We start from the raw sequence: 4,351 nt of genomic DNA, 5'->3' as shown, positions 1-4,351 counted from the left end.
AGTATGAGTCATCACAACAAGCCACCATCAAGGGGAGCAAAGGAATGGGGGGAGGGCCATGCTCGAGTTGAAAACCACATTCACATTTTTTAAGATAGGAAGAGAGGGAATAAATGAACTAGTAGGAAATTTTGTCTGCCAAAATATTAGTCAGTCATTCCAAGCAGAAAGAAAGCATTCCAGTTTTCTGGGTCAGATGCATTCTCAATACCAGTTCAGTGAAATGTAATTCCCAATTCTCCAGGTCTATTTTTTTTTTCAAAGTAACTTTCATTTGCTTTTCAATTTTTAGTGCATACCAAAGCAATTAGGAAAGTCAACCATCCTATTCAAGACTGAATGTAAATAAAGAAGTTTTAATAAAGAAAGAAACTTACTACCAGAATATTAATTTGTTTAGAACAAAAGTTAGAAGCATTCATAGTGTTGTCATGACGGAGGTGCTTAGGAAATGGAGTCTTAAAGAGGGGAAAGTTTGAGCCTATGTCTATGCAGCCCTGAATCAAAGCCATGTTGTGAAACTAGCAGAAATTCTAATTAATTTGATAATGACCTTTATAGTCTTGAATTATATTAGAATTAAAGTAGATTATTTCTACTTAAAGGGCAGTACTCAGTGATGCTCAGGGGTTATTTCTTATTCTTCACTTAGGGATCACTACTGGTGGTACTCAGGGAACCATATAGGATACTGGGAATCAGACCCCATAAGGCAAAGGCCTTAACAGCTGTGACCCTATATGGTTTATTTCTAGAAATAGGATAATGTTTTTCATATTTTGGAGGAAGCAATTCCCTTATGCAGTACTCAGGGTACTAATGGGTTTGCTCCCAACTTTGTTTGACCAACTGGGTTAGATAGTTCACTGTTTAGGCATGTAATGTGATGTTGCTTAGAATCAGAGTTGTTGAAAGTCACCAGAGTTCTACCCTTTAGTATTTAGGGAAACCAGGGAGTGTCAAGGATTGAATCCAGCCCACTGAGAGTTGGAAATTGGCTCTATTTATGAGCAGAGAATGTAAGAGAAGAGAGTTGAGTTAAAGTCGGTTAATTTCAGAACAAATGGTGGAGACAAAACTCTGAAAAGGTCCAGGGGAGGGATATCAGTTTTTCGCTAATGGATATGGTTTGGTAATATTTTTCCCCATTAAAATATAAACATTTAACATGTTGCACTGGTGAAGGATATATATATATATTTCTTATATATATATTTTTAATATATATATTAAAAAATCAAAAAAAAGTAAAGAAAAGATAAGACCTCCCAATTCTTACCACAGGCTGTGTTCTTTACACTGACTGTATAGAAAGAGGAGGTACAGTAAATGCACCCCATATACACCTCAACACAGGCCCTTTGCCTGGTCTGTATTATGAATTGGGAGACAAATAAATAAATAAGTAAATAAATAAAAATAAAATATAAACATTTACACTCTTGTAAACCCACAATGCTTTGATTAAAAAATAAAAAACAATAAATGGAGCCAAGTTTAAAACATTTCCTGAGCAGACACTAAAAACAACAGATTAGTCATATATAACTCTATTTCATGAGACCTATTTATTTCTTGTTCATTCTCCTGGAACCCATTGAGCAAAAGTTTTCCAAAGTTGTTATGAGGCAGTCCCTCATCACCTGTTTATTGCAAAAAAAAAATTTCATTTCTATACAAAATCAGAAGGAAGAACATGAAGCTATACTTTCTCACTAAACGTATCTCTTGAGCCTTACTCCATGTCCTGGTCTAAATGCTTTTGGTTAGTAAACTCTTTGCCCCTCAAGGCTCTGGAGAGAGATCTTTGATTATGTTTGTAAGCTGAGTTTTGCATTTTAGCTTTGTGTGGACTGGGTGTTGATGCAAAACCCCCTTCCTGCTACTTAGGCTAGTTTTGTTTCGATTCTGTTAGGTTTTGTTTCCCTCTGGACACATGCATGAAAAGGTCCAGTTTACCTATTTTTATGCAACTGGAAGAGTGGCAGACACCTGGTTGACCTTGAGTGACTGAATATGTGAATGAATGAATTTAGAATCAATGAAACCCACAGTATAAAATGGCTAATCAGCAACCTAAATGTGCTTAAAGTATTTTCTTTTCTGGAGCTTAGTCCCCACTCCCTAAATGAAACAAAATCCACCGCATTTGTTATCTTAAGAGCAGAGAGATACTATAGCAAGTAAAGTGCTTGCCTTACATAAGGTCAACTGGGTTCCATCCCTGACACTGCATCTGATCCCCAAGTACTGCCAAAAAGTGATCCCTGAATAAAGAGCCAGTAGTAAGCCCTGAGTATCACCAGAGTGTGGGCCTCAAATAAAAATAAAAGGTTTCTAATGCAATATAAAAAATATAATCATCTGGTTTACATTGTTCAAACTTCCCCCGATGAAACTAAGTCATTGGCCAGAGTCAACACAGATTTCTAAACAATTAGAATTAGAAACTGTCCCTTAGGTCAGTATTCACAAGCCACTTCTCCACAGCTCATCAATTTGCAATTTGCTAAACGACTGGTAAAAAAAAAAAAAAGCCTAAAGAAAAAGAAAAGAAAAGAAAGATTTTTTAATATACCTTAGTTCTCTTCCCTTTTAATGTTTCTTGATTGAACTAAATTGAACAAGGGATAAAATACATCTAGATTCTATTATTTTCATTTTCGATCCTTACTATTACTTACTAGACTTTATCAGGGATGGTGATTGTTAAATAGAGATCTTTGAGTTTTACCTCTCAGTTCCCAGGGCAATATGGAAAAATAACAATAACAAAACCCAGAGAAAAGGATCTGGGAATGTAGCTCAAAATGGCAGAGCAATTTCTATGAATATTTGAGGTCCTGGGTTTCATCTTCAGCATTATAAAACAACAGAATGCCAGAGGATGAATGAGAACAGAAGGTGCTCCCAAATCTTCACACTGGTTAATTGTTTCATGAATCATTTTAGTATTATTATTTAAAATATTGTTTTGTTTGGGGGCTACACCCAGTGATGCTCAATGTTTACTCCAGGCTCTGCACTCAGGGGTCACTTCTGGCAGACTCAGGGGCGCAGATGGGATGCCAGGGATCAAATATGTATCCTCCAACTGCAAAGTAAGTGCCCTACTTGCTGTACTATCTCTCCAGCCTTCCAACATTAATCATTTTAATAAGATGCTTTTGAGGCTGATTCTTGGGTAATGCAGAATGAAAGTTATAGTTAAGTCATTTGTCTCCTTGGCATAATACACGGTACCTTCTATGATAAAAAAAAGAAGGGGATTTTCTAGATGTGATTATATTTTTGAAATGGAAGATTATACTGCATCACCCAGTAAGCCCCAAATTCAATCAGGTATGGTCTAGTAAGAAGGATGGGAGATCTGACCCAGAGAGAAAGTGATGTGTGCACAGAGCAGAGAAGGATTTGAAAATATTGACCTTGAAAATTGATGGCACTACAAGCTTCCGATCTTCTAGACGGAAGATGACCTTGCATCTGTTGATAATAATTTCAGGTTCCTGACCCCTAGAAGCATGAGAAAATATATTTTTGTACTTTTATGTCATCAAGTCCCAGGGCTCTACGTAGAGATAGTACAGTAGGTAAATCCCTTGCTGAACATTCAGGAAACCTAGGTTCAATCTCCAGCATCATGTATGGTCCCCCAAGCCTGCCAGGAGTGCAGTGCAAAAAAGTAAGGCTGAGCATTGCTCGGTATAGCCTCCAAACTCTAAAATTAATGTAAAAATCAGGCTAGTAGGAATTGGTTATAGCAGCCTCTGGAAATCCATTAAACTTTGTGAGGATCCTAGTCAACACATACTTGTATATGTGTGTGTGTGTTGGGACAAAGCAGGTGTTATAGCTTTGATTGGTTATAATATTGATAATGATATACACTTTAAAATAAGCTGCAATTAACCTTGAAAATGCGACTTCAAAGGAGTAGGATTTCTCTGCACTATCTAATAACCTTGCTACCAGTGAGTATTTTTTTTGCATGAAAGCCACACAGAAAAGTAAAACCATTTGTAAAAAGTGAAATACCAATTTCTTCATCACCCAAGTAGTCATAAAAGAAGTAGCACAGAGAATGAGAAACTCACCCACGACTTTGAAATCCTTTAGTATTTCTATGTTATATAAGGTGTGTGCTTGCATGTCTGTGCATGCACTCATTGCCTGTGTGTTGCATGTTGAGGACATGATTAGGAGATTTTGCTCCTGCTGTGTGCATGTGTGTGGTGTGTGTGGTGTGTCTGTGTGATGGGTATGGGTGCCAGTTTTATCAAACCTCAGTTCCTATGTCCACAAAATAGTTCTTACCTCTGGCCCTCTTGCTTTATTGGACACTTTAGGG

At 37.0% G+C, this 4,351-nt stretch overlaps 1 non-coding gene across 1 annotated transcript; it reads left to right on the top strand.

The window, feature by feature from the left end:
- The first annotated feature begins 1,262 nt into the window (after positions 1 to 1,262).
- LOC125996881 (small nucleolar RNA SNORA51) lies at positions 1,263 to 1,395 on the top strand. The gene has a single exon (XR_007491543.1). It is a non-coding gene; the product is annotated as a small nucleolar RNA SNORA51 (small nucleolar RNA).
- The last annotated feature ends 2,956 nt before the right edge of the window (positions 1,396 to 4,351 follow it).

This window comes from Suncus etruscus, chromosome 18 (genome assembly GCF_024139225.1).
Source record: "Suncus etruscus isolate mSunEtr1 chromosome 18, mSunEtr1.pri.cur, whole genome shotgun sequence".
NCBI lineage: Eukaryota > Metazoa > Chordata > Mammalia > Eulipotyphla > Soricidae > Suncus > Suncus etruscus.
The sequence above is the reverse complement of the archived record's forward strand: the minus strand, read 5'-3'. Positions and strand labels throughout refer to the sequence as shown.